We start from the raw sequence: 25,461 nt of genomic DNA on the forward strand, positions 1-25,461 counted from the left end.
CTTCTGGTCTTTCAGCGGAGGACCATGTGTATTTTCTATAATTCTTCGCATCATTGTTGAACCAGGATGTCCTAATCGATCATGCCAATTGGTTAATATCGAAGAATTATCAACTACCATGTTTGATTCAATGAGACTTATATGTGTATAATGCAATCCAGTAGGGAGCATTGGTAGTTTTTCAATCACATATTTCTTTCCTAATTTGTATCTGGTAAGACACATATATTTTTCATTTCCTTCATTCATTGTTGAGTATCATATCCATAGGAATATATATCATTAAAACTCAACAAATTTCTTTTTGATTGTGGTGAATACAAAGCTTCATTGATCAAAGGTGCTCAGGAGCTCGACAAATACGGGACCAATGTTCTGGTGTACCACATTTAAAACAAGAACTTTCAAATCTTTTTGAGTGATTCTCATTAACATTCATATTCTCATGATGCCTTTTCAGTGGATGGTTTGGGACGCTCTTTTGAGATGAGTTATAGAAGTAACTATCTCGATTATTTTCAAATCTACGTCCGCGTCTACGACTACGACCACTTCCACGTCCACGACTACGACCTCGATTTCGTCTTCGACCAAAATCTTGTCTATAACTTTGATTTTGGTTTCCAGATTTAAATTCATTTTTGCTTATGGCATTTACTTCAGGAAATGCCATTGAACCAGTGGATCGTGCCTGATGATTTCTCATGAACAGCTCGTTATTCTTTTCCGCCATAAGGAGACAAGCCATAAGTTCAGAATATCTCGAAAATTCATGTACTCTATATTGTTGTTGTAGAGTTATATTCGATGCGTGAAAAGTAGAAATTGTTTTTTCAAGCATTTCCAATTCAGTAATCTTGTTCCCACAAAATTTCAATTGCGTGATTATTCTATACATCGTCGAGTTGTAATCACTGAATTTTTTAAAATCTTGGAATCTCAACGTATTCCATTCATCCCAGGTGGTCGGAAGTATAAATTCTCTTATATATTCGAATCTTTCTTTTAATCCCTTCCACAAAGCCATGAGATCTTTTTCAATTAGATATTCACATTTTAATCCCTCGTCGAGATGTCGACGCAAAAATATCATGGCTTTTGCCTTTTCTTGTGATGTGGATATGCCATTTTCTTTTATGGTCTCATTTAGACCCAATGACTCAAGATGCATTTCTACATCGAGAGTCCATGACATATAATTTTTTCCCGTAATATCAAGAGCAATGAATTCGAGCTTTGCCAAGTTTGACATGGTGGTACTAAAAAAATTTACGATGCATTTTATTAGTTAATGAATATTGCAATACAAAGTAATTAATAAACAACAAGTACAAGAATTCGTAAAAATAAAGAAAACACACGAGGAGGATATTCTCCGATAAATACAAGACTCGTGAATATAATAACCAAAATAATTAAAAATAACCTTGAGAAAGTCATCTTCTTTTTTCTTCGAAAATTTGATGAATAATAATTGTTTAGAGAAGAAGAAAAAGTTGGAGTGATTGAACGTGTTTGTGAGATCATATTTATAGGACAAAAACTAGTCGTTTTGTTACCGTTTATGACCGTTGGTATACAAAAAAATAAATGTATGTATTTGTATAATTTTATGGTAATAATATGATGTATATAATATTAGTCATGTTTAAATGATTATGTATATCATATCACATTATTATAATGAGGTGTCATAAGGTATTTTGTTAAAAAACCTTATAGGCTTTTATACTTGTCGTATCCCTTACCGGGAGTGTGGGATGTCGTCTTAACATCTTTCCAAGATTTATAACAAGTTTTTTGAAAATTTATTTTTATTATTTCTGATCTTTATTATATAATAACATTATATTATATATTAAATATATAAACAATAAATAAATAAACTGTAAAATAAATATTATTACTTTTGTTACCTTTTTCTTATGTTTTGGAGCTTGGAAAAATATGGAGGACTTTAGAGTTTTGTGCTGCTACATGTTATGAAAAAGTTAAAATTTACGGTTAAAAGTAAAAATTTCAAAATTAATACACCACACACTTTATAATATTTTTCTCTCAACTCAATTGTGATTTTCTTCACAAATGAGATATCTATTTATAGAATTTTTAACAAATAATCCAAAAATAAATTCATCATTACATACATCATCACACACTAATTTTCAATATTTACAACTGTTATTTTCAACCTTCAAAACATATTTTTCAACAAATATATATTTAAAACTAGACCCTTTTGACAACCTTAGTTTTGACTCTCATTGGTTGGAGTCGTGTGGAGTTCAGAGAGGTGTGGGGTAGTGTGACTTCAAAATAATAAATGAATTTCCTCGTGCGTTTGCCTCTCTCCTCTTTTATTTTTTCATCTTTCAAAGATAAAATCTCGAGCTAACACTGTTGCGAGTGAATAATGAGAACAGATAAATTTTTTTGCGATAAGTTCTTTAGAAAAAATATTGTTAAGTTTCACTAAAACTAACACAAACTAAAAAAAATTATTCTTATTATTACACGACACATCAATCGGTCAATGAATCAAAAAAATAACTAATTGCAATAACCTTTATTCGAAAAAGTCACTTTCACAGAACAATAAATTATTAATATTATTATTATTACACGACGCATCAATCGGTCAATGAATTTACGACTAGCTAGCTTACGTACCAACTACCAACACAAGGTCGTACTTAAAAGAATGAATTAATAAAGTTTAGTATTACACTTATGAAATGGGTATTATATTTTGATGAAATTTAGGTCTAAATATTAATGGAATTACGTTAAAATCATCCATTGATATTTATAATAATTATTTTGTAAGATTTTGCATTTAATTTTGTTGGATCTCGGTTTTCTCGTGCTCAAACGCAGCGGAAGTTTTAAAAATTTTAGGTCTTGACATTCAAGATATTTTTGAGCACTCTTATGATTTGAATAAATAAACATACATAAGATGTTTGGTAATATACCTTTAGTGAATTAATTCACTCGACTCCAACTAATCCGGTATAGACGATATAGCTCTTGTTGAATCCCTTACGAACTATCTTCAAGAACTCCATTCTTCAATCCTTTTATCAAGTCCATGACGGAAAGATTTGTTCTTCTTTCAAATAGCACTAGAATATTTAGAAGAATTTTTAACGTTGGAGATTAAAAATCGAGAGACAGCTCAAACTAAAAACACTTTGATGTGGCCGAAAATTTGAGAGGAATTATGGAGAAGTATTTTCGAAAATCATGTTATGTGGAGGCTAGGGTTTTCAAAAATTATGAGTGTAATTAATTAATCTCAAACCTAATACACATATATATAAGCTTATGGCCCATTAATTAAATCAAATATTTAATGGACTTAATCAATTAATTACTCTAGTTCAACTAATTTAATTAATTAATTAATCTTTTAAAGCCTAATTAAGAACCTTAATAATTTGTATGATGGTCTTGTACTCCTACAAGCTCATAATACATATACCCATTACATTTAATTTAAATCAATTATAAATTCAACATTTGAATTTAATATCTAAATTGTAAATTCAACTCCTTAAATTTATCACCTCCAAAATTTAATATTTAATAAACTCAACTTTAGAGTTTAATAAATTAAATTCTGAAATTTTATAAATTCAACTCCTTGAATTTATTCTCTCCAAATTTTATAAATTCGTAAATTCATCTTCTTGAATTTACTATCTCATAAATTCAAATCCTTAAATTTATTTTCTCAAAATTTAATTATCATAAATTCAACTCCTTGAATTTACTATATCACAATATAAATTCAACTTTTTGGATTTATTCTCTCCACGGGAACAAATGATCCAGTGCTTGTGTGACGCTCAATGGTTCAGGGATACAGCTAGCCGTGAGTTCACAACTCTTTGTGATTCAATACATAATTCTTTATTCGGGCTACCCTAATTTGCCTCATTCTATGTATCAACAATTGATCATGAAAATGTCAGAAATCATATTTCTGATTAAACCCATCGAATCATGGTAAGAACGTCTAGTAGCATCGTCCCATGATTTCCTATATATCACTGTTAGTGCCTGTAAGAACCATTCGATTTTGATTAACGTACAGTACGGTCCTTCATCTTATATATCCTGATCGAATCACCAACCATTGGTTTATCGAGGGTTGCATAATAATTCGATAACTATGTGACACATATTTGAGAAGAAATAGTGGCATCGCATGTACAATTGGAGAACTCCTTCTCTAACGTACATCTCATACTCTGGCCATTTCATGCACTATTATTTCATCAGACCACATAGGATATCCACACCCGTAGCTGAGCGGTGAATTCCCGACTACAATGCACTAGCTCATACATGTGTCGCAAACTGTGCCCAATCTCTCCACCTGATAACTCTCCTGGAGTCGGTAAACGAGTCAAAACACAGCTCTAGCATATAGAGCCTCAGTGTTGTCCCGGGTCGTAAGGACTAATGGTGTAAAATCATAACCACGGACTTATCCTCTTGATGAATGATAACCACTTGGAAAGTACGAGGGAGGTTAGTTCGGTATAATCATCATATGAATACCCATATGCATGTTTGGATATCTCTATGCTCTTATCAAGAAATGCGGTACACAACATTACAGATGCTAGTCTCGAGCTCAAGCGACCTTTATTCACGTTTTAGGCGGCTGAATCGACTAGGAACAAATTTAGATTAGACAGTATTTACATATGAGTTTCAATATCGAATTACGATTCATTTGTATTAAAGTATAATCAAGGTCTTTATCTATGTTGATCACATGAGTATACAGGTAAAGAAATAACAAACCATGAAATAATGAATTATATTAAAATAAAGATTGTTTATTACAACTGAGTCAATAAATTCTCTAGCCAACAGTTGACTTACAAGACATCTATTCTAACAAATTTATCATGATATTTTGATAAATGAAATTTTATTATTGAATTTTTTATGTTATAAAATTTGTTTGTATTTATTTGGTTTTGTACATATAAATTACTCATATACACATGTACATACACTTCATCCATTTATGCACAAAGAGGAGAAAGGAAGAGAGAGAAGGCGGCCGCAGGTTCTTGGGAGAGAGAGAGAGGGGGCAGGGAAGAACAGTGTAATAAAATATTATAAATATTATATTATGGTAATATTTTTGTATTTTTCCTGAAATCTTGTATTAAAAATATATTAATATATGTCTTTTTTTTTAATTTTATTTATTTATCTTGGCAATTTTACAACAAACAAAATAATTTCGAAAAAAAATCTCGAAAAAGAAGCAAATATTTTCAAGTAAAATCTGAAAGAATGAAACTAGATTTAAAAACGTATGATGAGAGAGATGGTGTTTACTCGTGACATATATGGATTATAATGAGCTGGATATAAACTCTGACTCCACATCAAACTTGTCTCATTTGAGACGAGTCTAAACCAGGTCAAACAGATCACGGTACGGGCCTAGACTGGGTAAGTAGGTAAACCCGTTATGTAAATATATAATAATTATTATGTTTTATATTTTGTAACAATAAATGAGCCCAATTTGAATATGTGATTTTCCGTAATTCGTCTCTCCCTCTCTCTGACAAGGCGATTTTGTAACCTCCATCTGTCCGTACATGACCATTTAGTCTTCTTTCTGGTTAATATTGAGGAACTAAAGACGCATCTCTATTCGAATTTCCTCTAATTAATTCAAAAGTTTTAAAGCCAAGAAGAGAAAGAGAAGTTTTTTTTTTGTTCTTTCAGCTTTTCTGCTAGTTTTTGGAGATTTTTAGACACTTCGGTGGCCAAAAAAAGTTGCGAAAGGACGAGTACCACCAAATAAAGAACCACTCTACATTTATACAGAGTTCGGAAAACTTGAAAAATTATGCAGTAACCATGAAAGCAGTGCGAGAAGCTAAACATAAAACTTTCTAAAACTTTTATCGACAACTTGATACAAAACAAGTGGCAGAGAAAATCTATAGAATAGCTAAAGCATTAAATAAAAAATAATAATAACAAAAAAGATCTCAATCAAATAAGACGCATTAGATATGAATAAAGTTGGGTATCAGTGAATGACTGAGAAATAAAAGAATGATGAAATAGGTATTTTCATCACCTTTATAACGAAGGTCAAGATAACTAACCTAACTTAGAAATTTTAAGAATGTTAAATATGGAAAAAGAGTTTCTATCGATGAATTGAAATTTCAGAGTTAGATGAAGTTTTAAAGATGGTGAAGATCGGAAAGACGGTAGGACCTTAAGATATTTCTATCGAGGTATGGAAGCATCTAGGGCTTCAAGGAATCGGATGACTCGTAAAGTTTTTGAACAAGATATTATGAACGAAGAAAATGTCAGAATTCATTTCTGATTGCACCCATCGGATCATGGTAAGAGCGTCTAGTAGCATCGCCCCGTGATCCCCTAGGTATCACTGATAGTGCCTGCAAGAACCAGTTGATTATGATTAACGTACAGTACGGTCCCTTCATCTCATATATCCCGATCGAATATGCAACCATTGGTTCATCGAGGGTTGCATATTAATTCGATAACTATGTGACACATATAATAGTGGCATCGCATGTACTATTTGGAAAGGTATGAGAGAAGAAACGAGATTTACATATGGTGTTTATCGAAATAGAAAAGGTACATGATTGAGTATCGAGAGAAATTTTGTGAAAGTTTTTGGGGGAAAAAAAGGTGTAAGAGTAGTATATAGAAGTCATCAAGGACATGTATAAGGACGTAATGACAAGAGTGATGATATAACGAGGATTATTCGAAGAATTTCCTATAAAGATAGTGATATCAAGGGCTATTCATTTTGGATTTTAAACAAATGAAGGAAATCATCAAATAAATATCAAGATCTCATGTTAAATCTTCAAGGAGTTTAAACTCATAAGTGGAAGTGTATCTGAATCCATAATAGATGATATTCATGTAGACATGTTTGAGTTTAGTCTTCCAAATCAACAAGATATTCCTTGAGAGTCTTTTAAGTTATCTCACACTTTCTAACTACTGTTGAGGTATAATATAAAATAACTTCGTTAATGTGATCCGGTAACTATAACCACTTACATATATGCAAAGTTCCTATTTAACCTCATCAATCAGATAGAAAAGATCATTAGTTTCTACACAGTAAAAGGTCACACCCTATTAGATACATTAAAATTTATATAATCCGAAGCATTATTTAGATCACTTTAATGGACCAAACTTATTTGATAGTGCACGTACAATACATAATTATTTCCTTTTAAGCTTAACAGTTGGATTTACGTTTCAACAATTAATGCTTTATGTATTCTTTGTGTTTTCTACTTATTAATTACTATCATGTGCTTTAGTTTGGTTGCTTATATTTTTATATGTTTTTCTTGTCACACAACATACAAGGGAAAATTTCAAATAAATCCTCAAATCCTAGTTTGGTTGAGATTTTTATATCTTTTTCTTCCCTGAATTGTAATACCATCATTAACCTATACTTACGTTAGCGAAAGCCTATGTAATCTTTTAATTTACAAAAGATAAAAAAATTATGAATTCAACAGAACAGTCATGTTCTCGCTAACCCAACAATTCCATTCTCAATTTCCATCATATTTGGAGTCTTGAAATCCAGTATCTAGAATTTACTATAAATAGAAAGAAAATAGTAATTAAGTCATTTGAGACTTAGTGAATGAATAAAATTGCGTTTATATAGATTTATTGTAAGGTTTAAGAATTTCGAACTACGTAACCCGACTGCATGCAATCTAGGGTTTTTATTTAGAATATGTGTTTATGCATTTTATTGCATGAGTATGGCATGGATAGATGTTTATATCATGTTTATTTTTTTAAGTTTATTGCATTAAGGTTTTAAGTTGCATTTCGCGCTCGAACGAGTAACGGAGACCACAGATAATCAGGAAAATATTTTTATTGAATAACATAATTATTTGATACAAGGTGTATTTAAGTATGATTTTTGAAAATGGGCCCTGATTGGGTATTTTTACTCGTTGGGTCATATTTTTAACCGGTATGCAATTCTTAATGATTCAGATGACTTTTTGAGGGTTCGAGAAATATTTTCTAAAACGTATCAAAACAAAATATTTTCCGAGAGTGTAATTGGGCTTTATGGATTTGTTTTAATGCTTAATGAGCTCGAAACCCTTTTAATCTATTTAATTTTTAATTAAGGCCCATTAGTGCACAAATTTCCTACTTAAACCTAACCTAATCAAACCCTAAAACTAATACACCCCTTGGCCACCCCATCCCCTCATTCAGCAGCCTCCATCCCCATGTTTTTCAGCAGCAACCAGCAGCAATTCGAGTTCTACAAGATTTTTTTCAAGAAAAGCTCCTCCCTCGCCTCTCCGGTTCACGTCCCGCGCTTAGTTCTTCAAGTTTTCAAGCTTATAAACATTGAGGCACGCCTTGTATCATCCTTTTTTTCATCATTCACACTATGTATGCTGTTATATGTATATTTGCATGAGACACTCTTTGATCTAGCATAAGCTAACATTTTCATATGTTTTTTCATGGAATAATGCATGACTTTTGTGCAAACTCACGTTTTTCTTAAATGGTTGTGCAAGGGACTGCTGGTCTACGTTGATAGGGTGCTGAACATGTCAAGGGATAAGGGATTTAGGAGCTGGAGTCACAGCTTGGCCGAGTGGAAGGGTAGCTAGGCGTGAATCGTTCGAGTAGGGCTTGTTTTGGTTAAATCTGTGGATATGAGCGAACCGACTGTGCAAGGACCGTCCTTAGCCATGAAACAGACCCTGGTGGGTCTGAGACATGGTCTAAGATGGCTCGAACACCGATGGACTTGGTCATGAAGCCGATCGTGTCCGTGGGTGCTAGGGTAGCCGCGGGTGCGTTCTTTCGATGGCTAGCAGAATGTCGCTTGTTGCAGCTTTCATGGGGCTGTGAGTTTGGGTTAGGTCGGTCTAAGAAGGTCTTAAGGTGGGCTAGGAAGGGTTGGTCCAAGGCTGCTCCGAGCCGGTAGGGCCTAGGGTCGAAAATGGGCAAGTTTAGTGTACTAGGGTTTGAAGATGTTTTGTGCAGAAAATTCCAGCAACCATTCGGGCTTGTTTTGTGGGTCATAAATAGGCTGGAAAGAGTGGTTTAGAGGATGGACATGTAGATTCGAGTCATGGTTTGAGTTGGGAAAAGTTTGGTTAGGTTTCGGGTTGAGTCAGATTAAAACCAGGACCCTAGTCCAAGTTTTAAAACGAATCGTTTAAGTTTTGAAGCGGGCTCAATTTTACGTCTAAGAAATGCTTATTAGTATGTTTTGAGATGTTTTAAGGAGTTTGGTAAGCTTCGGGTCGAAATTTTGAGGTCCAGGGGTGAAATGGTCATTTAGGGTTTCTAGGGGCAAAATGGTCATTTTGAACCCGGGTCGAGTTTTAGTCTTGGCAGCGTCTTGATCACCAATTTATCATGTTTTTAAATGTTTATGTTATTATGTATATGTCTTTTTAATAAATTACAAAAAATAGGTTGCATGTTTGGTTTTAAGGAAAATTACGTATATGCATGTTTTTATAAGTGATGAAAATGATGATGTTTTGAAGGATGTGAGTTTGTTGTGACTGACGATATATGTCTATGATGAGCGGTAACGTCAGGGCTCAGTGAATGGGTAATACTGTCGCTGATGTCCCCGCCGTAGAGTACCACGATTATATGTAGATGGATCCATCTAATATAGCTGATACGATAAAGCTGATAAAAAAGTCACAACTAACGAACTGAATTCGATTAAAGAAAATGAACAAGTATATGATGATATGATAAGATATTTTGACACGTTATGCTATATTACGACATGTTTACGTTTATGCTTTTAAGATCATGAAATGTATGTTGAATACGGTACTTTTCATTGTTGCATGTTATGTATATGTATTCGTTATAACGTTACAAGTGTGTTGAGTCTTTAGACTCACTAGATGTGAATGATGCATGTGAGCATGTTGACGAGGAGGCTGGAGGTTCAGAAGTTTGAGTAGGCGGGGCTGGATGTGCGCACGTGACCCGAGGACCATATATGAAACGTCCACTACTCGTTTTGCTTGAAAAGTACTAGAATTTTTTTTAAATCTCACTTAGCATTCAGCCGAACCATACAAGAATATATAAAATATGTTTGACATCATTTTAAAAAAAAATCAACCAACTAATATTTGAAAATCAAAGAAAAATAGCTTAAAGCATAAAATCATCAAACGTTTTACCAAACCTAAAAAGCAATATTTGAAAAGTATAACCCTTACTATCAACCTCTCAAAAACCACTCAAAGTGTAAATAAAAAGTCATAAAATATCTTTAACATAAATAATAAACGTAAATGCGGAAAAATAGAACCGCTGGTTCTCGGGTTATGTGCACCTTCAATCCAGTCAGATCATCCATCAAAACATCTACTACCCTCAACATCGAACTCACCTGCATCGATCACACCTAGTGAGTCTAAAGACTCAACACACCATAATTTTGATAACAAAATAATACGTATACAGAACACATGAACAGTGAAAATACTTATACTTAAAATAACATTTTCATGAAGATGCATACACTTTAAACATATACATTTTCGTAAACATTTTCATATCGACATATTCATGTTCATATTCATCATATTCATATTCAATTTCATTTTCGTTGAATTCAGATCGTTAATTGTGACTTCGTATTCGTATTCGTATTGGGGCGATGGATCCATCTACATGTAACCACAGTACTGGGCGGTGGGGACATAAGTGACACTCTCACCCGTCAATTGAGCATTGGACTTCGTATTAATATATCATCGTATCACATATTTGTATTAGTCATAATTACTTCACTTCCTTCAACATTTCGTATTTTCATCACTTTATAAAAGTATGCATATAAATATCGTTTTTCTTTTAAATCAAGCATGCAATATATCTTTTAAATGTCCAATAAATAATAAAAATCCTTAAATTTTTAAAATAAACATATTAACATATAAAACAACATTCAAAGCACTGCCATGACATTTACTATTTTTCGAGTGTAAAATTACCGTTTTACCCCTAGACATAAAATTTCTCTTTTTTGACATTTTCTTTATTTCATTGACTCTAAAATATAACAAATAATTATTTAAGCTTAAATTAAATTTACCACAATTTTATTTAGCTTAAAAATACACATATACATACGCCATGGACCACCCATCCCAGTATTCTATACTTTTCATTTATTCCATAATTATTCATTTTTAATGCGTTTTAATCCCGATTTAATTCCAATTTTAATATAAAATTCCTAAATTAAAAACTTAAACTTTTTATATTATCTTAGCCCTCGTGAACCATGACTCGACCCCCGTGAGCCATGTTTCGAATTAAAACAAGGGAAGAAAACCCTAATCCCTCGAACCAAGCCACCTTCGAGCCACTTCGATTGTTCATCGAGCCATGCTCGAACCATGCTGGACCAACTTTGAGTCAGACTCCCTATGGACCCTACTGGACCCTTTAGCACCCCAAGAACCTGACCCTAAGCTCGAACCGAAGGCTCACAACAGCACAAGCTCTCGGTCGAGACTCCTAGTTGATATGGACTCCTTGAACTCGCGCCTGGGGCCTAGCCGATCGACCAGCCCTTGAACCAGCCTCTCATGCACCCTCCTATGACCCTAAAGACTTGACCTAGCCTAGCACAAAGCCCCCTGGCCGAGCCCCTTACCCCCTGTGTGGATGCACAACCAGCGCGCCTGCATGAAGCCTCTCGGGTTGGAGTCCTAGCTTGCTAGGACTCCTCCCCAGCCCTCGACTCGAGTCCTAGCATGGCAAAGACTCCATCCCTAACCCCTCACGTTACCTTAGCCAGCCCTGGTCCCAGCCGTGACCAAGCCAAGCAACATAACCCTTACAACCGAGCCACATGTTCCCCCGTAACAGAAAGATGGTACCAACTTATGTTCTTCCGTGTGTGCAGTGTATTGGGGTGTTCTAGGACTCTTTAAATTTGTGTACAACCATCCCATTTCACTTCCTAATCATGGCATCCCCTTAGGAACATGTAAAACATAATTTTTGGATCACAACACATGTTTTAAAATCACAAAAGAGCATGTACGAAAATAATAAGATGTGTGGCTTGTTTTCATTCAAGACATGATTAAACAAATACTATGGTGTGATAGATGAGTAAAGGGAAGAATATAGCATGCCTTTGCATTTTTAAAGCATGGTTATACGTTGACGAATCGAAGAACGACGAGGAGGAGACGATGGCTTGAAATCCTTGAAGAATTCGAAACTTTTCCCTTTATATTTTGTGTGTGCCGTGGTGTTGAAGAGAACAAGGAGTCTTGGTAATTTGATGGGTGAGGGAGGCGTGATTATTCTTGATATGGAGTGGGGTTTTGGTTTTAAATAATAATTAAAAACACTAACAAAAGATTAGGTCCATTAGGAAAGTTAATTAGGCCCAATAAGTCCATTAGTGGTAATTAAAAATTATTTTGTTTAATAAAGCTTGTGAATTTATTAGCCGATTTGCCAAAACGTTCGTATTTTTGTTGAAAAACCAACACCGATAAAAATTTCGTCCCGACTTTTAAATTCCCTCAAAACTCTTTATTTTCAAAAATGAGAAAAAGCAGCAACCATACTTTAATTAATTAAAAACAATTATTTAATAAAAATATTTTCTAATTTTCAACCATCGGTCTCCGTTCTTAGATCGCAACTCGAATAACCCTTAAAAATATACTTTAATGCATATAAGTATAAAACTACTAAAACATCATATAAATATATCACATAATCAATTTAGCAATTAAAATCAATTAATTAACTATTTTCATATTCCCTAGATTCGCATGCAGTTGGTTTACGTTCTCCTAATTTTGGACCTCACAATTCCTCCCTCCCTAAATAAAATTTCGTCTTCAAAATTAGAACTTACCGAATAGTTCTGGGTAGCGACTCCTCAAGTCCCTCTCGGTTTCCCAAATAACTTCTTCTTCCGAGTGATTCAGCCATTTGACTTTGACAATTGAAATGACTTTGTTTCGGAGTCTTCTTTCTTTTCTTCCAAAGATTTGGACAGGTCTTTTTTTATAAGTCATATTTGGAGTCAATTGTAGAGATTCATGATTTAGTACATGTGATAGGTTCGACATGTACTTCAGCAGCATTGAGATATGAAACACATTGTGAACTATAAAAAGCATCTATGACAGTGCCACTCTATAGGCTAGTGTTCCAATCCTCTCCAAAATCTCAAACGGATCTATAAATCTTGGTCTATGCAGGAATCTCATGCAGACGAACTATCTCTCGAATATACAACTCCGCATACTGTGTCATGGTGAATGTCGTCTTAATAGGTAGAAAATGAACTGATTTCGTAAGACGATCCACTATCACCCATTTGGCATTAAACCCCTTGATAGTCCTCGGCAATCCCATAACAAAGTCCATCGTAATATTTTCCCATTTTCCCTCGGGAATAAGAAGTGGCTTAAGCTTTTTTACTGGCCTCTGATGCTCTGCTTTTACTTGCTGACATGTCAAACACTTGGTCACAAAATACAGAATGTCTCTCTTCATGCCTGGCCACCAATATAACTACTGCAAATCTTTGTACATCTTCGAGTTTTCCGGATGAATGGAATATGGTGTGTCATGAGCTTCCTTCATAATTAGCTCCCTCAAAGAGTCATCACTAGGAACCCATAAGCGATCTCGATAACGAACTATACCATCCACCTCAGAATATAACTTCCGGCCCTTGGCTTCATCTCTTGCTCTCAATTTTCTACAATTGCTCATCAATAGACTGTCCTTCACGGATTCTATCTCTCAAAGTCGACTATACTTACATAGTGGCAAGATTAGGGGCCTCGCCCCTAGCATATACTGTAAGCTCAAACCGTTGTATCTCGTACTGCAACGGTCTTTGAAGTGATAATTGAGTGATAACTATTGCTTTTCCATTCAATGCGTCTGCTACTATATTAGCTTTCCCCTGATGATAGCTAATCTCACAGTCGTAGTCCTTTACTAACTCAAGTCATCTTCGTTGTCGCATATTTAAGTCTTTTTGGGTGAAGAAGTACTTTAAACTTTTATGATCGGTGAATATTTTGCACTTCTCACCATACAAGTAATGTCTCCAAATCTTCAATGCAAAAACTACCGCTCCAAGCTCAAGATCATGAGTAGGGTAGTTTTGTTTGGTGAATTTTCAGCTGTCTTTACGCATAGGCGATAACTCGGTCATTTCGCATCAGAACCAAACCCAAACCTAGTTTAGAAGTGTCGGTATAGAAAACAAACTCTCCTTGTCCTGATGGCATAGACAACACTGGCGCTGATATCAAGGCTTGCTTCAACTTGTCAAAACTGCCTTGACACTCGGATCCCCATACAAAATTTTCATTCTTTTTTGTCACGGCGGTCATGGGTACCGCTATATATGAGAATCCCTCAATGAACTTTCGATAATAGCCAGCTAGTCCCAAGAAACTTCGAATCTTGGTGACGCTCTTCGGTACTGGCCACTCTCTCACTGCCTCAAGTTTGCTTGGATCAACTTCAACGTCCTCACTAGAAATGGTGTGGCCTAAGAAAGTCATTCTATCAAGCCAAAACTCGCACTTACTTAATTTTGCGAACAACTTTCTATCTTGCAGTACTGTCCTCAAATGATAGCTATGCTTCTCTTTATTCTTCGAATAGATCAATATATCATCAATGAAGATGTTGGAAACTTAATTTCGGTTGTTTGACAAACTAAGTGTTTAATTTATTGGACTAAACAAATAAAGAAGTTTGAAGTAACTGAACTACATAAATCAACTGACAGTTGTCTAACTGAAGATTAATGTGCAGTTTATCGAAGGCAACTGAAACCAGCTGAACTGAACTTACGAAGCCAACTAACTGATTAGTTGGAAACTGATCACTCGATATATTCAGTTGTGAGCTTACCAGCGATTGCTTATCAGCTGATCATTCAACTGTACACGTCATCAGTTTGAGAAAAAGACATCCAACCGACAACAGTACAAAGCAGACTGCAACTCATAGTGGAACGCCGCATTTCAGAGCTTACAGTGTACGAATGTCAGAGGAATATTGACGTGGCAATCAACTGGCATAAAGATTCAAATTATATTTAATGTTACCGTTGAAGAGAAGCCTATAAATAGGTGAGAAGAGCAGTTGAGAAATAGATATCTATCGATCGATCTATCTAATCTCTTAAGCTTGCTGTTACCCTGCTGAATTTATCGCTCTTACTCAAGAATCAAAAAGCTCACGCTTATCAGATATATTTGTAGCATTTGAGGCTACCTTTCGTGAGTGTTTATTCAACCCCTCATTCTAAACACATCTCAACCAATCAATCGATCCTAACAAGTGGTATCAGAGCAGCTGAATCTTGTCTCAGAATACTCTTATTCACAAAACTGATCAACATGTTTTCATTCAATAAAATACCAATGTTTTCCAGAGTAGACTTTGACGACTGGAAAATCAGAATGCAGGCTCATTTAGCTGCACAAGATGACGACATGTGGTATGTCATTACTGAAGGTCCCATGAAGATCCTAAAAGCAAATACAGCAGTTGCCATTACTGATGGGGCACCTCATCGCATAGAAAAGCCTAGAGAGGAATGGACAACTGAGGATAAGAGGAAAGCCAACCAAGAAAATGTAGCAAATGATATCTTATACAAAATGCTGGATAAAGTCACTTTCAACAAAATCAAAATGTGAAAAACTGCCAAAGAGATATGGGAGAAACTGATCCAGTTGTGTGAAGGAAACGAGCAAATAAAAGAGAACAAGCTATCAGTTGCTGTTCAGAAATTTGACAACATCAAGATGAAGGCTGGAGAATCCATGCACGAATATGATGAGAAGATCAATGATATTATCAATGAACAAATACATGGCACTGAAGGTGGTTAGAGGTCTTCCCAAGGAACGGGATGTCAAGACCATGGCAATCAGAGAGTCAAAGGATCTTAACAAGGTCGAACTTCATGACTTGTTTGCAGATCTAAAGGCTTACGAGTTTGAACTACAAACCAGAGAAGGAGAACCTTCAACACCAGTTGCCACAACTGCTTTAACTGCTCTCAGACTGGAACCAACTGGTTCAGTTGACAAATCTGCTGATCAAATGAGCAATGATGCTATGCCAATGTTTGTCAAGAAATTTGGAAGGTTTATGAGGAAGAATCAAGGAAACTTCCAAAAGCAATATCAGAAAAATCAGTCCAAAGAAAAATCCTATGCTTGCTACAACTGTGGAAAATCCGGTCATTTCATAGCAGACTATCCTAAGCCAAAGAAAGACAGTCGAGAATCAACTGAAAAGGGAAAGAAGCCCTATGAGCACAGAAGAAGGACCAAGGATGACAAGAAATCATCCAAAAAGAAACATGAAGTGCTTTTGGCTGAAGAGAGCAAATCTAAGTGGGTAGAAACTGACAGTGACGAGTCAGAACCAGAAAGCCCAATAAGTTCAAGTGAAGATGAGGAGGAAGTCAAGTGCTTAATGGCAGATGATGCTGAACTGGAGTTAGCAAGTGAACATGTATTTGACTTTAGCTCTATTGATTTCACTCGTGAGGAACTTATTATATTATTGCATGACATGGTAAATGAGTATCACAAACTTGCTCGATCATTTCAGAAGGTTAGAACTGAGAAAATTGATCCCAATGACAACAAAACAGAAATTGATGAGTCAGTTGAACTGTTGAGTCTCAAAAGAGAGATTGCACAGCAAAAAGCTGAAATGATTGAAAATCAAGCTTTGATATGTCATTTAAAAACAAAAATTTCAAAATATACTGAACTGAGTCAAGCTTGGAACAAGTCTTCAGTTGCATTGACTGAAATGCAAAATTCACAAAAATCAATTGCTGATAAAACTGGTTTAGGCTTTAACAGTCATGATGAAAATTCTGCAAGTGATTCACAGCCAAGGTTGAATGAAAACAAAGGAAAGTACATTACCTTTGTAAAATCAACTATGGTAAATGAATTCTTAGAACCAAGTAAACCAGCTTTTCAATTGACTGAAAGTAAGAACAAAGGAAAACTGTATGGAATTTGATATAGCTCTGATAGTTTAATTGATTCAAGAAACTGGTCACCTAAACGATTCATTCGAAAAAATCAGTACTCAAGGAATGTTTATTACAATTATTAGAACTGTAAGCCAGTTCAGAAATGATATCAAAAGAATAGTCAGTTGAAAAAAGATACAAATCATACTGTTTTATCCTCACATCACACACATATTGCCAAGAATTCGACAAAACCATTTGGAACACAGCAACTGGGAAGTAAGTTAGACCGGTTCAAGTCTGGGTTCCTAAAGGACTAATCTGTTTAGGACTCAAATGAATATGGGTAACAAAATTATATACTGTGTGTGATTGTAGGTAACAGGTACAAACAAAGAATCAACTTGGTATCTAGACAGCGGCTGTTCGCGGCATATGACAAGAGATGCAAATTTGCTATCTCAACTGATCAAATATACTGGACCAAACATCAGTTTTGGAGACAACTCCAAAGTTAAAACTGTGGGTAAGGGTAAGCTTATCCATGGTAACTTTACAATTAAAGATGTTTTGATAGAGAATTTGAAGTATAACTTGATAAGCATCAGTCAGTTATGCGACAATAATTTCTCAGTTCAGTTTGATAGACACACGTGTTCGGTTAGAGACTCAACTGATGAGGTCATCTTAACTTGAAATCATTGTGGAAACACTTACAAAGTTAGTTGGACTGAACAACCTTATGCACTAGTTTGTTTAATTGCTTCCAAATCTTCTAAAAACTGGTTATGGCATAAGAGGTTGAACCACTTAAACTTTAAATCTATTGCCTATCTGAGTAACCATGATCTTGTAACTGGTTTGCCCAAAATCGATTTTTCAAAAGAAAAAGTTTGTTCAGCATGTTAGTTTGGTAAACAAGTAAGATCTTCATTCAAAAATATAGGTTGTAAATCATTTTTCCGATGCTTAGAAATGTTACATATGGATCTTTTTTGTCCAATACCAGTCATGAGTTTAGGGAGAATGAAATAAACCTTAGTGGTTGTGGATGATTTTTCAAGATTTACTTGTGTTGTTTTTCTCAAATCCAAAGACCAAACTACTGCACAACTGATTAAGCTCTTCAAAAGACTATTAAATGAAAAATCAGTTGGGATTGATTGAATAAGGTTTGAAAGAGGGACTGAATTCATCAATCAAAATCTTTCATCTTTTTTAGAAAATACTGGAATCAGGCATGGGCTCTCAGCAGCTAGAACACCTCAGCAAAATGGTGTAGTTGAGAGAAGAAATCGGACCCTTAAAAAAATTTCTAGAACAATGCTTGCTGATTCTGGTATTTCTCAAAGGTTTTGGGCTGAAGCAGTAAACACTGCATGTTACACTCAGAACAGATCGATGATTAATAAGAATCATGTGAAAACACCATATGAGATCTGGCATGGAAGAAAAAGTGTGGTTTCGTATTTCAAAATATTTGGCTGCAGATGTTTTATTCTTGATAATGGTAAAAATCATTTAAAATCCTTTGATGATAAATCTGCAGAGGGAATATTTCTTGGATGTTCTTCAGTTATCAAAGCATATAGAATCCTTAATAAAATCTCTTTAAATGTTGAAGAATCTATTCATGTTGTTTTTGATGAAAATGTGCTAACTAATGAGCAATTGATCCAATTGAGCTAGTTGATCGTTTTACAGAGATCAGTTTGGAGGATGATAATGAAGAAGAAAATCATATCAAAAGAAATATCCTACAAACACCTGAATCAGAAATACTAGATCAATAAGTTGAACAGGAACATGCTCCTGATAATCAGTTGGTAGAGCAAATAGATGATATTCAGTTACCAACTGATACAGCTCCAATTGAAACTGAAAACATTCAGTTGCCAACAGAAACACTTGCTGATATGGAAGCAGCAAATACTGAACTCAGATGAAAGAAATCACATCCTCTAAAATTGGTGATAGGTAATCCATCTGACCTGGTAAGAACAAGAAACCAAATGCTTAATTTGTTCTTTCATTCTGCTTTTGTCTCACAACTATTACCAAAGAAAACTGATGAAGCTCTTGCCAATCCTAACTGGATAAATGCAATGCAAGAGGAGCTAAATCAATTTACCCATAACAATGTCTGGAACTTAGTTCCAATACCAGTTTGTTAAACAATTATAGGTACAAAATGGGTATTTAGAAATAAACTGAACGAAGATGGTTCAGTTGCACGCAACAAAGCAAGACTTGTAGCATAAGGATATAGGCAGGAAGAAGGAATTGACTATGATGAAACGTATGCACCAGTTGCAAGAATGGAAGCAATCAGATTGTTCCTTGTCTATGCATCATTCAAGAACTTTAAAATTTACCAGATGGACGTAAAGAGTGCATTTCTGAATGGTCAGTTGCAGGATGAAGTTTATGTTGATCAACCACTAGGTTTTATCAATCATTCTTTTTCCTGATCATGTCTACCATTTGAACAAAACATAATATGGTCTTAAACAAGCTCCAAGAGCTTGGTATGAAACACTTTCAAAATTCTTAACTGATCATGATTTTACTGTTGGATCAGTTGACAAGACTTTGTTCAAATTTTCTAAGAATGATCACATTTTACTTGTGCAAATATATGTTGATGATATTATATTTGAGTCAACTAACCCCACATTATGTGAGAAATTTGCCAAGTTAATGCAGGACAAATTTGAGATGAGTATGATAGGTGAACTGACATTCTTTCTCGGACTACAAGTGAAGCAACTGGACACTGGTATTTTTATCAGTCAGAACAAATACACGAAGGAATTGCTCAAGAAATTTGGCATGGAAACATGTTCAGCTTCCAGCACTCTCATGAGTTCATCAGTCAAACTGGAAAATGATCAAGGGGGAATATCAGTTGAGACGACACTCTACAGAGGTTTAATAGGTTCATTATTGTACCTAAATACTAATCATCCTGATATTGTATTTGCTGTTTGCATGTGTGCTAGATTTCAAGCAAATCCTAAGAAATCGCATTTTTCAGTTGCCAAAAGAATTTTAAAATATCTAAAAGTTTTAAGATATCTAAAAGGCACTCAAAATGTGGGATTATGGTACGCTAAAGACCCTTCTTTCAATTTAGTTGGATATTCAGATGCAGACTATGCAGGATGCAAGCTAGATCGTAAAAGCACTAGTGGATCTTCTCAGTTTCTAGGAGACAGACTGATCTCATGGTTCAGCAAGAAGCAAACATCCATAGCCACTTCCACAACTGAAGCAGAATACCTAGCTGCTGAAAGCTGCTGTGCCCAACTGCTTTGGATTCAGCAACAACTGAAATATTATGGAGTTGATGCTAAAGAATCTCCCATATTTTGTGATAATACAAGCACGATTGCAATAACTTACAACCCAGTTCTTCACTCAAAGACCAAGCACATTGATGTCAGGCACCACTTCATCAGAGATCATGCTTTGAAGAAAGCTATCAGACTGGAATATGTGTCAACTGAACAACAAGCTGCTGACATCTTCACCAAACCATTGCCAAAGACTAAGTTTTCTCACTTTCGCAATATACTTGGTTTAATTGATTTATATTAATTATATCAGTTTTATTGTTGCTTTGTCAATTGTTGTTCATACATTTTGTTATTTATTATTTAAATGTTTATCAACTGATGTTAGTTGGACAATTATTATATTCAGTTCGTTAACTATTTATTAACTGATAAAAGTTAAGTTTTGCAGAAGATGAAAAGATTCAAGTCAATTGAAACGTCTTTTGACTTACTAAGACTAAGTTTTTCTTACCTTTTCTCTTAATTATATGCATTTATTGAGAGGGAATATCGATTTGAAAAGTTAACTGAGAAGACAATAGTCAGTTGGTCTTCAATTGAACTGACTGATTTTTTAACTGGTCATTCAGCTGCTGATATAACTGATCTTCTCCGATAAGTTAACTAATAAATCGAATAATAATCTATATTAAATGATGTGATTGTTTGTCGAAGCATTAATTGCTGTCTTTCAACTAATAGTATCTTGGAACGTGGACCCACGTAATCCATGAATTCTCTACATACGATTTTTTCACACGCACACACGTTTTTAATTCAAATTTTTATGGACTGACACATGTCCAATAATTTGAACAGTCACTTACATCAGTACTGTACCCGCTCCACTTCAGTTTTTCTCCTTACGCTTACTTCAAATTTACAGAGCAAAAACAAATTCAAGTTTTCTTTCTCGCAAAAAACATTCAATCAAATGGCAAATCAGATCCCAGCTCATGTCATGAACGCAATGGCAATCAACTTTGACTCAGTTATGACTGTATCAGATGAAGCTGTGAAGAACATCTTCATCAAACTTGAATCAGCTGGTCTGAAACAATTTTTGGGATTATCTTCCCAAGAAATCTATACTACAGAGATTCAGGATCTCTATTCCAACGGCAATGTCACTACAACCGGTAGTATCGCAGCTACTGTAAATGGTCAGCTGCTGATCATTGACGAGGATTTCTTCTGCAACCTATTTCAACTGCCTTCTGATGGGCTAGTTAATCTCATTGAAGTAAAGGCATCTGATATTGAGGAGATGCAAACTCTTCTTTCTGTTGATGGTCGGAAAATCAAAGTTTCTGATCCCAAGAAAGAGCTAAAACCAGAGGTACAACTGATGTCAGATATTGTCACCAAAGGGCTTTTAGCAAAGGCTGGATCCTTTGCTGCACTTACTCTTGAAAAATTTCAAGCTATGACTGCTATCATGGCTTGCCGGAGACTGAACTGGAAGAACATAATTTTCAACATTCAAAGGAATATGTTTCAAGTGTCCAAGCAACCAAAGATTTATGCGGTGCAGCTCAGCTATTTGCTGAAAGTTAAAGGGCTGGTGACTGATAACTGTGAAAAATCATCAAAACTGAAAATCTTCAATGCCAAGAATGTCCAGCCACTAAAGCAGAAACTGGACATGTCTCCTGAGCAGTTCTTGAAGGTAAAGAAGGAGATTGGGACACAGGAGGCTCCCGAGTCAGTTCAAAAAGAGAAGACTCTTAAAAAGAAGACGATCAAGCGCAAGTTGATTATCAATAAAACTGACTCTGAGAAGACTCCATCTCCGAAGGTCATCAAGAAGCCAAGAACGTTGAAGACAAAACCTGCTACTGTAGTTGGGATCATACCAACTAAAAGACCGATGCATTCGGAGGATCAACATCCTATCAAGGCTATCCCTCTAAAAGCTATTCCAACTGAATCCTCAACTGAGGATCAGTTACCTCTGTCTGATGTTCTACCAAAGAAGAAGGTCACGAATCAGGTGATAAGAAGAAACTTGTTGGAGTTAAGGCTCCATTGATCACTATCACTGGCTACAACCCTCTACCTCCTGCCAGATCAAAGGGGCTAGTGATCAGAGAACTAATTGATGCGACTACTTCAGGGTTGAGCATTCCTCATGCCGTGACTGACTCAAAAGGCAAGGGAAAAATACAAGAAGAGCCAAGGCCAACCAATGCCATCCAAACGTATATTGATCTTATTTGGCAAGAGATCAATGAATTTTCAGCAAACAAGCTCATGACTTATGAAGGATGGGTGAAATTCAGAACGGAAGTCTTTGCCAAGGAGCTATAGAGGAAGTCAAAACTAAAGAAATTTGTTGATTTGGAAAATGTTGTTATGAAGGTAGTCAATGTAACGTACCGTATTTTTAACTACTTTAAAATTTGCGGAAAAATAAAAATTTTTTTAAATAAGAAATGAACCTTCAAAATTTTAATAAAGTAAACTGTTAATCCCACAACCATTGAAACAAAAGATCTCAAAGTAAAGTTTACCAAAATATTTGCTTAAAATCTCAAAACCCGTAACGTAACTCAAAGTATTTTTTTTAAAACACTCATTAAACTTAAAACATGGCGGTCCTCGGGTTTAGCCTCCCGCTCAGTCCAAGCCAGCTCACTGGTCCACATCTCTCGTCTCCACAACATCATCCTCACCTGCATCGATCAAGTCTAGTGAATCTAAATACTCAACACATATAAACTGGAGATAACAAGTACAACGTAATACGACCACATACATCTTCAAAGTAGAGTGTACATAATGGAAACATGAACTTGAACATACTTGGAACATGAACATAATAGCGTAACATAGACGTACCGTGGTCATAAAACTTTCGTAAACATACTTACTTCGTAAATACATGAGCATACATATCATAATTTTATGTAGAGGCATGTTTCAAAGCGAGTGACCCATACATAAATACACCTGATCAGACTAAACAACAGTAGTGGGCTGACAGGGAAGAACCACTGCCACTAACCATGACATCAAACCCCAAAACAAAATCTAAAATGACGTGCGAAAATTTCCCAAACAGTAAAAGATATGAACTCACTTTTTGAACTTGAAAGTAAGTGGAAACCAAAACACTCTCACAGATGAGGCCGCGCTGATAGGTCTATTGGAAGCGTAGCCTCGGACAGAAGGAGTGGCGCTCGGGCGGTAAAACATTACCGCTCGGGCGCCGAGTCTTCTGGACTCCGCGACTTTGAAGCTTAATACTCCTAACTAAATAATACGATTCGTGAACCAATCCATCGAGACTCATCCTAGGACACTATGACACTAAATTGACCCATAAAAACGTCCCAAACGTTCCCAAAGAAACGAAGCACCACATGCAACGCAATAAAACTCATAACTCAAATTTTGACCCCAAAATAATTTTTACGACTACTCGTTCTTCCAAGTGCCTAACGACGCAAAACAAAATGTCAATGACCATCTCAACATCATTAACAACATACTTAAATGCAGCAGCGACCACCCATCAATCCCCAACGAAGCCTGCAACAATAAAACTTCAAGAACGCATTTTTCAGAAAAACGCAGTTGGAGCAGTCCTACTAAAACGGTCATAACTCACTCATTTCTTATACAAATATTTCGAATTTACTGTCAAATCGAAGGTATCAAAAAGTTATACGATTTTTATGTTGAAAGTTTTTAAAACTCACGAACAAAAATCGCAATTTTTAAAAGAACAGCAAAAACGAGATTTTTAGATCCAAAAACGCTCAAAATACGGTCTAAACAATTTCTGCTCAGACTTTACACATCACACATGTATTTTTATGTATAATAAATAACACGACGCATAATATGACAAGCTCGATGCGTAAACGAAAGAATATACGTGCCTTTTGATAAATAAAATTTACCGAACAGACGACGCCGACGCGGGAAGGATGCGAGAGATGATCCGGGACGAACGTGGCACTAAATTCCTTGAAGAAAACCAACAAAAATTGCTAGGAGAACTGAAGAAAAGAGGCGGCTGCTCTATGGTAGAAGAACCCTATGTTTTCTCTCAAAAATAGATTTCTGAAATTGAAATATGTTTGTGTTTGTTGTGTGTTGTCGTGTGTTTTGTGTGCGTGTGGAAGTTAGGGAGGTAATTAATGGGTTAATTTAGGGAAATAAATTTGCTAATTATTAATTAGCAAGCTAATTAAAATAATTACCCCCTTCTAACCCAATTAAAATCCCTTAATTTAGAAATAAAGTGTACAAGTGCTAATTTTTTTTTTTAAAAAAACTTTAAAATCTTAAAATCACCTAATGATTAAATTAGGCTTTTAAAATACTTAAACTAGATAAACTATTTAAAACGCCCCATTCTCAACTTAAAATAAAATACCATCTTTTATAAATGCCAAAATCGTCGCCAGTCTCTTCTTCTCGATCCCGCGTCGAATAATCGCCTGAAACATGAAACTCGAGAAAATATTTTAACGTGCATCACATAAACATAAATAATTTAAAATGATGCAAATTCATGAAACATACTTTGCTAAAAATTATTTTAAAATTAAATAAATGATTTAACCATTTAAATAAATGCATGGGTTTTACATGTACTGATTTTGGGCTCTACAGTCAAGGCATCTACCATTGTTCAAGCTCTGGGGCGAAAGAACTATTTCTTCAATCAACCGAGAGCAAAGAAGCTACATAAAATAGTTGCTCAACTGCGACTAAACTATGATCCTACCAGTCCAACTGCATACAATGACAGAGCTGTGCATGACCAACTGGACTCGGATCTTCTCTCGTTGCAGATGGAGATCAAAAGTTGGGAAATGGATCAAGAACTGATCATTCCAGCAGCCTCCCAAGATTTTTCATCAGAAGATCCAGCTGAAGAATCAGTTCAAGAGCCCTCCAAGGACACAATTGCTGAATCCTCTCAACAAGCAACTGCCCCTTCCATATCAGTTGTTCAACCATCATCATCTTCAGCACCTACCTCTTCAA

The sequence above is a fragment of the Primulina huaijiensis genome, chromosome 2 (genome assembly GCF_012295235.1).
Source record: "Primulina huaijiensis isolate GDHJ02 chromosome 2, ASM1229523v2, whole genome shotgun sequence".
Classification (NCBI taxonomy): domain Eukaryota; kingdom Viridiplantae; phylum Streptophyta; class Magnoliopsida; order Lamiales; family Gesneriaceae; genus Primulina; species Primulina huaijiensis.